Source organism: Indicator indicator, chromosome 33, assembly GCF_027791375.1.
Source record: "Indicator indicator isolate 239-I01 chromosome 33, UM_Iind_1.1, whole genome shotgun sequence".
Taxonomy (NCBI): domain Eukaryota; kingdom Metazoa; phylum Chordata; class Aves; order Piciformes; family Indicatoridae; genus Indicator; species Indicator indicator.
The window spans coordinates 1,673,316-1,685,971 of NC_072042.1; positions in this window are offsets into that span (position 1 = coordinate 1,673,316).

Sequence of the window (12,656 nt, forward strand, 5' to 3'; positions counted from 1 at the left end):
TCAGCCTGAGGCTGCCTGGGATGATGAGCTGTGTCCTTGTTCAGAGCACAAGGAGAGATGTCTGGATCCACTGTGATCTGCTGTTCCTGGCCCAGAATGACACTTGGCTGACTAGAGACTGCCAGAGCCAGGTGAATGCTATCCTAGGCTGCTGCCAGACATTGAGCTGCAGCTATTGGATTCCTGTGGCCTGCACCTGTCTGGCTAATTGCTCCTGGGTGGAAGCTGTGCCTCGCATAGAGAGCAAATAGCAGAGTCAGGAGCTCAAGGCAAAGCACAACATGATCAAACCAAGATAAAAACAAGTTGAGAGGATGTTCTGCTTCCAGGGCAAGCCTTCCAAGGCTGAGAGTTCTGCTGTGCAGGCAGGCTGCAGGAAAAGCCACAGCCTGGAGGAGCAGCAGCATCCTTGTCAACCTAGTGAGGCAGCAGGACAGAATCTTCCTCCTGCAGACCCCACCAAAGGGTAAGTTCCCCTCAAACTTCTGTTTTGGAGGAAGGCAGAGTGTCAGGGAAGTTGGACTGAATGTTGTTGATGATGCTTAAAAAGGTGCAGGAAAGGGTCTGGGGAATGTCAACATTTTGCTTTGAATTTCTTCATGTTGTCTTGATTGTTTCTTCTAACCAAGCAATGGAAGGCAGTGAAGGCTTCAGGGAGAAAGTCATCTCTCAGTTGGCCTGAAGTGTTTTGGTGGATGATGTTGCTGCTGTTGTTGCTCTTTGGTTGTTTTTTTCAGTTCAGCTGTGTCAGTTCAATGTACAAATGTACAAATCCTTGCAGAGCTGACTCATACCAATAGGCTTCAGCAAAACTCTGCTGCCAGGAAGGAATCAAAGGGGCAGGAAAAATGTCTCCTCATCCTGGCTTTGACCTAGCTCAAGAGAGAAGTGTTGCAGGGGTGGGAATGTGTCCCAGGGTTTGGCAGCAGGGCTGGCTCATGCTGGCCTCCTGTTTGTGCTCTGCTGGAAAATGAGATGGAATGACCACAGGTGCACACAGGGACTGGGAGCAGGCACCAGCTTCCAAACAGCTGGAGTGGTGGAAGAGGGGCCTCATAGGAGAGGGCTGAGCCTATGAGGACAGGCTGAGAGAGTTGGGGCTGTTCAGTCTGGAGAAGAGAAGGCTCCGAGGTGACCTTCTTGTGGCCTTCCAGTATCTGAAAGAGGCTACAAGAAAGCTGGGGAGGGACTTTTGAGGGTGTCAGGGAGTGATAGGACTGGGGGGAATGGAGCAAAGCTGGAAGTGGGGAGATTCAGATTGGATGTTAGGAAGAAATTCTTCCCTATGAGGGTGGTGAGACACTGGCACAGGTTGTTCTGGGAAGTGGTGGAAGCCTCATCCCTGGAGGGTTTTGCAGCCAGGCTGGATGTGGCTGTGAGCAACCTGCTGTGGTGTGAGGTGTCCCTGCCCATGGCAGGGGAGTTGGGACTGGCTGATCCTTGAGGTCCCTTCCAACCCTGACAATTCTGTGATTCCCTTTCCTTATTTTGCCCATTTGGGGACTACTTGGCAAACAACAAAACCTTGGTACAGCCTACAATGCCCTGAATAATTTATTGTCTGCAGAAAAGCAGAGAAAAATAAACAATTTTTTTGAAAACAGGGTCTAGATCTGATAATCAAACTTGTTTCTACCTGTTCCCAACCTGCTGTTCTCTGCTACTTTTCCTGAAAGAGCTCAGCAGTGGAACTGTGTCACAAATTATGCATATCAAAAGAGCTGAGCTAACAGGGAAGTGGGGAGCAGCAAGAGACTTGAAGGAGCTGGAGCAATCTTGGGATAACCAGAGAGGTAAAAAAAAACCAGCAACAAAAAAAAAAAAACAAGAACAAAACCAAAAAAACCCAAACCAAAGGGAGAGCCACTACAAGGCAGAATCACTGCCAGAGCCAGCAAGTGGGAGAGAAGCTAATTGAAAATGTTTATTATCTTCTGCAAGGATGTTAATGGAGATGGAACTTGTGATAGCCACTGCCAGGCACTGCTGTGGGTGTGGGGAAGAAATACTTCAAACCACCCTTACAAGGTTATTGTATGAATAAGCTTCCCCAATTTATTGCTTCTGTTATTTTGAGTTAATTACATAGGCCCCCTAAATGTATCTCTTTTAAATCTCAATTAATGTCCTTTATAATCAATTCATATTTAATTAATACAAGAGGCTGATTAAATGTAAGGGGAATGCTCACTTTGCACAAAGTGCTCCAGGTCCTTTCTCTGCTGCAGAGTGGCTTGGAAGTGTAACTGACTCTGATAGGACTCAACCTGACAGCTCTGGAGTTTGCCAACTTTTCCTCTTATTTATGATGGTTCAGGATGTCAGGAGCTGTAATTCAGCTTAGCTGTCAACAAGGTCAAACATGCTGCTGGGACTGAGTCTCCAGCAGAGCAAGCCAGGGCTACAGGAGCCCATGAGGGCACATGCAGAGGCACAGGTGCTAGAATCATCCAATGGTTTGAGTTGGAAGGAGCCTTGAAAAGTCATCTAGCCCAACCTCCAGAGACATCTGAGCAGGTTGATCTGAGCCCCAAACAAGCTGACCTAGAATGGTTCCAGGGATGGGGCATCTCCCACCTCTCTGGACATCCTGGGACAGGGTCTCACCACTCTGTGTCAAACGTTTCTCCCTTCTCCCAGCCTGAATCTCTCTCCTTTAGTTCAGACCATCACCCCTTGTCCTGTCACAGAGGTCTGTCCCCAGCTTTCTGGTCAGCTCCTTTCGGCACTGAGAGGCCACCAGAAGCCATCCCTGGAGCCTTCTCCAGGATGAACAACCCCAAGTCTCAGCCTGTCCTCACAGCAGAGGGTTCCATGTAGATATATCTACCCAAAATCATGGAATGGTGACAGAGTTTCCCTGCTCACAGTGTAAGATTCCCTTGCACCTCCTGAGCCCCCAGTAGCTTTGATTTTGGGTGTGCAGGTAAGGCTGCACACCACATCCACCTGGAGCAGTGAGAGTCATGGTGGTGTTGGGATGCTACAGTCCTGGCTAAACCAAATGTGACATCCACCTTGTTGGGACTGGAGGAGCTTCTCAGCTCTTCTCTGTGTGGCTTGGAATGTAGGGCTGGACTGATGGGGTATGACTGAGGGATGCTACTCATGGGCCATCTGTACAGTGAGGAGGACACCACTGCTGCTCCCAATGGAAGAGAGTGACTCATAGAATTGTCAGGGTTGGAAGGGACCACAAGGGTCATCCAGCTCCAACCCCCCTGCCATGGGCAGGGACACCTCACACTACAGCAGGTTGCTCACAGCCACATCCAGCTTGGCTGCAAAAACCTCCAGGGATGAGGCTTCCACCACCTCCCTGGGCAACCTGTGCCAGTGTCTCACCACCCTCATGGGGAAGAATTTCTTCCTAACATCCAATCTGAATTTCCCCTCCTCTATTTTTACTCCATTCCCCACAGTCCTGTCATTCCCTGGCACCCTCAAAAGTCCCTCCCCAGCTTTCTTGTAGCCCCCTTTAAATACTGGAAGGCCACAAGAAGGTCTCCTTGGAGCCTTCTCTTCTCCAGACTGAACAGCCTCAATTCTCTGTTTGTCTTCATAGGATTATTTTAAGTCACAATGCAGGAGCTTGTGTTTGGAAGGCAGCAACTGCTTGATGCAGCCCTCAGCTGTGATTCAGAGAGAGGCTGGTTCAGTGATGAAGTATTGGGAGCTTCAAATGTCTACAGTGAGTTTCTCCAGTGTGGGCAGCTGGGTGTGGATAATGTCCGTAGTGTCCTTCTGGAAGCTGCATGATAGGAAAGTAAGAACCAGGTTAGTCAAGAGCAAAGTTTCCCAAAGTCTGACTTGTGCTGGAACCTCAACGGAGTTTCAGGGCTGCCACTTGAGATTTGGGTGGCTACATCCCACACAAATGCTGTGTAAAATCTTTTTGCTCTCCTTCACTTGAAGCTCTGTGATGCTGAAGGTGGATTCCTTCTCTTGACCCTTGAAGGCTGCTCTTATGCCTGTGACTTGAATCTTCACTGGAGACAGTCCCTCACTGATGCTCCTTGGGAGGAGGGACTTCCCACCCCCTCTGTGCTCACTAGGTCCCAGTTATCTCTTGCAATTAAGAGAGGAATAATCCATGTTTTGAAATTCCTTGACTGGATTAGCTCCTGGCTGGAGGACTTAGCTCATGTACATGCAGGGTATCTCCAAGGACTTGTCTTCTACTATTTATTCTGATAACTGTAACAAGCAGATAAGAGGAGCACATGACACTGCAAATACAGAATAAATTTACATTTTCAAACCTGCAGCAAGCCACATTCTGATTGCATTCCTGGGCTGAGGAGAAGCAGCCTGTGAAATAAGGGCAGTCCAAACCCAAGCAGCCTGCTAGAGACAGAATCACAGAGCTGCCTAGTTTGGAAAAGGTCTCAGAGGTGGAGTCCAGTTGTTAGCCTCACACTGACAAGTCCTTGGCTAAACCACATCCCTCAGCACTGTCCACAAGTTTCATGACCGCCTCCAGGGATGGGGACTCCACCACCTCCCTGGGCAGCCTGTTCCAATCCCTGACCACTCTTGAAGCAAAGAAACTTTCCTAATCTCCAACCTAAACCTTTCCTGATGCAATTTGAGGCCATTTCCTCTTGTCTAGTCACTTATTACTAGGGAGAAGAGACTGACCCTGACCTGGCTGCAGCCTCCTTGCAGGGAGCTGTAGAGAGCAATGAGGTCTCCCTCAGCCTCCTTTTCTCCAGGCTGAACACCCCCAGCTCCCTCAGCTGCCTCTCCCCAGCCCTGTTCTCCAGACCCTTCCCCAGCTTTGTTGCCCTTCTCTGAACCTACTCCAGCACCTCAACGTCCTTCTTGGAGTGAGAGTCCCAAAACCGTTTAGTTGAACTGAGGCACTGAATTAAAATTGGGGTCTAGAAGCCCAAATCAACTCAAAACTTCCTCTTGCTCAACAGGAGCTTTGTCTTAGCTGGTGGCAGGGTGAGGGACAAAGCAGAGGGTGAATCTCCACTGAAGAAAAAGCATCTCTTGGATTTTTTTTTTTTCCACTTAATTCATCCTCCTTCTCAGCAAACAGGTTCTGAGATTCTTTCATGCCCTAGACTTTCTTCTCTTAAGAATTCCAGGTCCTGTACCTCTTGCTGACTGCAAATTCTAGGGCTGAAGGTGTGATTTGCAGTCACAAGTGCTGCAGCCTCTTTACATTACAGCCACTGCAGCTGCTGCTTAAGTCAACACAAGATGCGGTTTTGGTAAAGCTCTGGCTACATGAATTCAACTTACTTTCACGTATTTGCTTTCCATTACTTGGATTATTTGAATATTTGCTGTCAAAAAGTAGGAAGGAGCCAAAAATAATAAGAAGGCTGGTTCCAAAAGCAAGTGAATGCTTGTGGAATTTCTCCCCCCTTCATGTATTTAATTCTGATTACCTACAAGGAGTGGATTGTTCTCTCTCTCAGTTAGACTTAGGGTCTGTCTGTTTGCTTTCTTTTAATCTTGAGAGCATCAGGTTGTGCAATGAAACCTGTGTTTCACTGACTTTTCAAGTCCTTCTACATATGGAAGTGCTGAGATGTGAAGATTCTGCAGTAAAATCATAGAATCAGTCAGGGTTGGAAGGGACCACAAGGATCATCCAGATCCAGCCCCCCTGCCATGGGCAGGGACACCTCACACTAGATCAGGTTGCTCAGAGCCTCATCCAGCCTGGCTTTAAGCACCTCCAGGGATGGGACCTCAACCACCTCCCTGCACAACCCATTCCAGGCTCTCACCACTCCCATGATTAAGAACTTCTTCCTCTTGTCCAATCTGAATCTCCTCACTTCCAGCTTTATTCCTTTCCCCCCAGTTCTGTCACTCCCTGATAGCCTAAAAAGTCCCTCCACAGCTTTCTTGTAGCCCCCTTCAGATCCTGGAAGGCCACAAGAAGGTCTCCTGGGAGCCTTCTCTTTTCCAGACTGCACAACCCCAACTCTCTGTCTGTCCTCATAGCAGAGCAGCTCCAGCCCTCTGCTCATCCTCATGGCCCTTCTCTGGACACCTTCCAGAACCTCCAGATCCTTCCTGTAACAGAGGCTCCAGAACTGGACACAGAGCTCCAGGAGTGGCCTCAGCAGAGTGGAGCAGAGAGGGAGAATCCCCTCCCTGGCCCTGCTGGCCACACTTCTCCTGCTGCAGCCCAGGCTCTGCTTGGCTCTCTGGGCTGCAAGTGCTCACTGCTGGCTCCTGTTGAGCTTCTCCTCCCCCAGCACCCCCAAGTCCCTCTCCTCAGGGCTGCTCTCCAGCCAGTCCCTGCCCAGCCTGGATTTGTGCTTGGGATTGCCTCGACCCAGCTGCAGGACCTTGCCCTTGGTAGTGTGCAGTAGTGTGGCTGTGCCAGTCTCTGCTCTTTGGGCTGTAGTGCTCCCTGGTCTTTATCTGGAAGATGCAAGAGAAATGCTCCCATAATTGTATCCTATCACTTCAGGAGCTGAAGCTGTCAAACATCAGCAGCTCTGTGTGAGCACTTCATTGGTGTTCCACTGCTGAGGTTGGTAGGTAGGGGAGCAGCTCAGCACTGTTCCATTTGGTGACCCAAGTGCTCATCTCACAGCCTCCTGACAAGCCCAGAGGGCTTCATAAGAACCAAGACCTCCCCCATGAAGGATTCCTCCTTTCACTTGAAGCAAAGGCAAGTTCCTCTGCAGGAAGAGCCAGAAACAACGCAGGAAAGATGCCTTATCAGGCAACCTTTCTTTGAAGGAAAATTAAAGCCTGAGTCAAAGAGACAATGACTGAAGAATTAATTTTTCTGTCCTGTGAATTTAGATGAAGCAGAAGTGACAGTTTGATATTTTTTCAAGGGGAGGCTCTTAAAAGAAAGAGCGGGGGGGGGGGGGGGGGGGGGGAGAGAAAGGGGAAGGAGGAGGGAGAAGAGGGGAAAGTGAAAACTGCTTGGAGCTATAATGTAACCCAAGACAAGAATTCTTCATTAAGAACTTCATTTAAGATCAGGTGCATCTGAGTAGTTTTGCCACTCTCCTAACAGTTCATTTTCATTTCAGGCAGCACTCTTCTGGCTGCATAAATCTTTCATAATCTCATTTTCCACTGGCCATCGATGTACACAGTTGGCTCTTGGTCTAGGTTTAGAGCAGATGTCTTTGGAGACCTCTTGTTTTGAGACCTGGAAGTAAAGAATTTTCCAGCAAAGGTCTAATAAAATCTCTTTTTTTTTTTTTTTTTTTTTTTTTTTTCCCCAATTGGTGCCCTTGGCTGTGGGTTGCTTGTTTCCTTCTTCTGGACTTTTTTTCCCTTCCTTTTTTTTTTTTCCCCTTTTTTTTCCCCCTTCCTTATTTTTTTCCTTTCTGGTTCCCCTCCCTCCCCCCTTTTTTTTTTCCCCTCTTCCCCACCTCCCCCCCCTTTTTTTTTTTTCTTTGAAGAAAACAATATGGAGCTTTCATTTTGAGCCAAGGACTTATCTGAGCCCATTGAGGAGATGCTGTCACTGTGAGGTGTGCTTCCTGCTGGATCTGGAGGCACTTCTACCAAGCAATAACTTTCTACCCAAACCACTTTTCAGTGGAAAATGTGTTTTCCCTCTGTGAGGGGGGGGAAAAAGGAAAACCAGATTTCCTCTGAAAAGAGCTTTTATGTTCAGTTTAAAGAAAAAAAAAAAACAAAAAGAGACCATAACTAGACAGAGTGCCTTTAAATTGGGGATATTGCCCTAAATCATGAAACTCAAAAATAAAGTGGAAAATAACTTGTTGCTCTTAAAAAGAAGGAAATAAAAAAAGAGGGAGAGAGGAAAGTGATTTCCCCCAACAAATACTGAATTCTATCTGAAAATCACAGAATCCCAGCATGGTGGAGGTTGGGAGGGACCTCTGGAGGTCATCCAGTCCAACCCCCCTGCTCAAGCAGGGCACCCACAGCAGCTTGCCCAGGATTGCAAGGGCCAGGTGGGTTTGGAATCTCTCCAGACAAGGAGACTCTACAACCTCTCTGGGCAGCCTGCTCCAGGGCTCCAGCACCCTCACAACAAAGAAGTTTCTCTTCCTGATCAGATGGAACCTCCTGTGTTCCAGTCTGTGCCCATTGCCCCTTGTCCTGTCACTTGTCCCCATGACAAGAGCCTGGCCCCAGCCTCTTGCCCCCCAGCCCTTTAGCTCTTGCTGAGCATTGCTCAGGTGCCCTCTGGGGCTGCTCTTCTCCAGGCTCAACAGCCCCAGGGCTCTCAGCCTTTCCTCCTCACAGAGCTGCTCCAGGCCCCTCATCAGCTTTGTGGCCTCTGCTGGACTCTCTCCAGTGGCTCCCTGTGTCTGTAGGAGAAAATAACTCTAATTCTCCTCAAAATTGTGCAATGCAATTTTCAGGTAGAAGTCAAAGAGAAGCTTTAATGAGAAGCTGAGGTCTTTCTTGTCAGGAGAACCTCTGGTTTGAGAAGAGTCTGCTCAGGGTAGAAGCTGTGTGACTTGCCTCATCTCAAGTAAAAGTGTCAAAGTCTCTTTGGTTCTTGCTGTGTGTGGCTGCAAGTGAAAGCAGTGGAGGCTCCTGTGCTGAGGTTCCTCTCTGCCCTCACACCATCCCTGGCTTTACAGCTGGTGGCACAGCCCCGGTTGGACCTACAGATCTCATCAGGGTGGAGCATCTCCTCTCTGGGTAACAGAAAGTCCACTTTTAACTTTGACTATCACACACTTATCATGACCTCTGTCAAGTCTTCCTCTTGATGTCTGAATCGTGGTCCTTTGTGTCTGCTCCACAGCTCCATCACAGTCTGGAGCACCAAGTGGTGAACTCAAAGGCTGAGGTCCATGGATCCATAACTCAGCTCTCTTTGCTTTGGAGGAATCTCCATGTCTTACAGGGACTTGTTCCAGTCTGCAGGTAACATAGTGAGATACCCCAAAGGCTTTAGCAGATTATTCTCAGCTCTGCTGGACACGAGATGGAGCAGGAGGTTCTGAGGCAAGCAACACCTCTGGCAGATGGGGCAGAGGGCAGGGTGTTCACAGGGTTTAAAACCTTTCCTTTCATCTCCCATTCCTGCCCCTTTGTTTCTTATCTTGTCATGATGCATTTCTGCCTCATCTACTCCTTGGGAAGCTTTTCTTGACACCCCACTGAATGCAGAGGCATTTGAGGAATTAAAAATATAACCCCCTTTTCTTCCATTTCATTGGAGGGAAAGAGAAAAAAACCCAACAATTAAAAAAAAAATAAACCCAGCTCAGTATCTCTGAGATAATTCAAGCCCAGGTCAATAACTGAGAGTGCTTTCAGAGACCACAGCTGGATGGCATGGCTTGGTCTGATTCTTGGTTATTTTTGAACCTCTCTATTTGTTATTTGTGCAAAGCTGCTGAAAAGAGCCCCTGGGCTTGCAGCCTTCCTGATCTTGATGCCTACAGCCTGACAAATCTGCAGCACCAGCTGCTGGGGTTGCTCAGAACATAAAAAGCTCTCCCAGGTAACTGGGGAGGAATTGGGTAAAATTTAGTTCTTTAGCAACTTTCAAGGTTCCCTTTCCTCCCTGCTACTTAATGTGCCTCCCAGCAGCAAGACTCAGAAACCACTGGGAAGGGGACTTGTAATTAACCAGCTGAGCTGTGGAGCAGGAACAAGAGAGCTGTAATGATGTAGCTGTTGGTTAGGTGCAGGGGGGGGAAACAACACTTATTTGAATGGCTCCCCATTCCTGCCCCAGGGGTGGGCAGGGCCATGCAAACAGCCGCTGCTGGGGGCTTTTCTCTCTCTGTGGACCTTGCTGGGGGAGGTGTGGAAGCTGTCTGGAGGAAGCCAGCAGCTACAGAAAGGAGCAGGCTGGGCCGAGTCTGGAGGAGCTGAGTCTGCAGCCCAAGATGTGGGAAGGAAGCACTTGGGGTTTGTTTCACTCGGCTGCCCTCCCTCTGCCCCTCCCCCTCCCTTACCCAACATGTGCCTGCCCAAGCCCCTGGAGCAAGTCAGCAGCAAGTGCTAGCAGGGTGGGGACCCTAGAAGCTCAGGCACACAGCCTGAGCCAGCTGCACTGGCATCTGCTGTGGGGGAATGCCTGCAGCAGCCCCTTCAGCTGGATGTACTGGGCCATGTCCAGCACCTTTCTGGACATCACCTGCTGCTCTGAGGTGCCCTGGGCATGACTTTTGACATTGGTCTAGAGGCCAAAGTCAGCTGTAAGTTGATGGGAGCAGAAAGTGTCCCTTGCCTAAACAATTCTGTGATCCCAGGAGGAGTGGAAAGCTCAACCTGTGTAGCCCCCCTAGGAGCCTGCTTCCTCTCCCATCTGAGGACCAGCTTGCCCTTGATGGTGGGTGCCTATGTGAAGGCCTGCAAGCACTCTGCCTTATTGCCACTTCAGCAGATGCCTCAGGTGGCTGTCTGCTACTGTAAGTGATGCAGAGAAACTGCTTACAAAGGCCTGCAGTGATAGGATGAGGGGTAAAGGGGTTCAGACTAGAGAAGAGATTTAGATTGGATGTTAGGAACAAATTCTCCACCATAAGGATAGTGAAACACTGGAACAGGTTGCCCAGGGAGGTGGTTCAGGCCCTATCCCTGGAGATAATCAAGCTGATGAGGGACTTTTGAGGGTGTTAGGTAATGATAGGACCGGGGGGGATGGAAAAAAAACTAGAAATGGGTAAATTCAGATTGGATGTTAGGAAGAAGTTGTTCCCCAGGAGGGTGGTGAGACACTGGCAGAGGTTGCCCAGGGAGGTGGTGGAAGCCTCATCCCTGGAGGGTTTTGCAGCCAGGCTGGATGTGGCTGTGAGCAACCTGCTGTAGTGTGAGGTGTCCCTGCCCATGGAACTGGCTGATCCTTGAGGTCTCTTCCAACCCTAATAATTGTATGATTCTAACCTGACCTAGTTGGAGATGTCCCTGCTGACTGCAGAGGGGGTTGGTCTAGATGACCTTTGGAGGTCCCTTCCAACCCAGACCATTCTATGATTCTATTCTGTGATGTTTCCCCTTGCAAGGGCTGTGGTGTGCAGGACAGGTGCCTTGCTCGCTAGAAATGATGTCAGACTGCTGTGGTGCATCTGCTGGGCTTTTCAGGAAAGCTCTGTGGTTTGTGTCCCTTTTAAGACCAGCTGCTAAGAGCAGGTCAGCTAAGAGCAGGGCTAGGCATGTGGGATAGTCACCCTCAGGCTTCAGAAAGCAGCTGGGATCCTGAGCCTGGTTGCTGCACTGCTTGGAAAGCTGTGAACGAGGAAATGCAGAGGGATTTGGATGGAGAGGAGACATTTGGTTCCTGCTGATCTGCTCAGTTCTGCTGTCACCTTCAAACTGGGGGCCTGGGGGGAGGTTGCTTTCTTGTTGACTGGATTTCATGTCCTTGAGCTTCGTGCATGTGTGAGATCCTTCTGTGCATTCTCTGAGCACTGGTAAAGCAGTGGGTGGGGAGATTTGTGACCTGTTGGGGTCTCCTTCTGCAGAATATAGTCCCAAGAGCCTCTCCCACTCACTTCTGCATCATATCTCTGTACCTTGGAACTGGAACAGGTTGCCCAAGGAGGTCATGGATGCCTTCTTCCTGAGGTATTCAAGGCCAGATTGGATGAGGCCTTGAGCAACCTGGGCTGGTGAGAGGTGTCCCTGCCCATAGTAGGGGGGTTGGGACTGGATGAGCTTTCAGATCCCTTCCATCCTAAACCATGCTATGATTTATGACCTGTAGGGTGTCCTAGCACACAGCGTGGTCCCAAGAGCCTCTCCCACTCAGTTCAGCATCACTCTCAAATTCCTCTGAGTGATTGGTTAAATAGAGAGCTAAAACTGCATGGTCTTGTTAACAAGATCACTCCTGACATCTTGGTGTCTGCTCTTCCTTGTGGGAGAGGGGGAAAGAGCCTTACTGATGTTTTGTGAGCATGTGTTAGCTTGGCTAAACTCTGCAGCCCCAGCTCTCTCCACAGCAAAGGGAGAGGTTGTTTCTTTTTTTCACTGACATGCTAAAATGAAACCTTGTCAGTGCAGCTAGTTCTCAGCTTTCTTTTCTTTTCTTTTCCTCCTTAAAATGCGAGGAAACAGAGTATTTCTTTCAGCCAGCTCTGCCTTGACTTTTGCTGCAGCTCTGAGGTGGAGTGGGGAGAGAAGATCAGGCCCCAATCATCTTTTTATTCACAACGACTTCAAGATGTGATGCTGTGCTCTGGCTTAACCACTGTACATGATGGAAAAGCAAGTGCCAGTGCTTAGAGTGGAAATTAAAAAGAGAAAAGTCTTTTTTTCTCTTAATTCTTAACCTTTCCTGTCTTTGCTGAAGGCTGTAGTCTGCCATTCTGCCAATGCTGTTGGGTTCTGAATGCATTTACTGAGTATAAAGCCAGGCTCTGGGAGAACCTGCTGAAGGATTCCCCAGCTGGAAAATTTCCGTTCAGTAAAACACTCCAAATGCTCTGCCCCAAACATGACACACAAGTGACAGGAAAGAGAAGCAGTCAGGGCCATCTAAGAGGGAAAGCCTATCCTAGGTTCCATCAGAAGGAGTCTGGCCAGCAGGGCAAGAGAGGGGATTCTGCCCCTTTAACCTCTTCTGCTGAGACCCCACCACCAATCCTGCCTCCAGTTGTGGTGTCTCCAGCATAAGAAGGTCACAGAGCTGTTGGAGTGAGCCCAGAGGAGGCCACAAAGATGACCCAAGGGCTGGAGCAGCTCTGCTGTGAGGACAGGCTGAGGGAACTGGGGGTGTT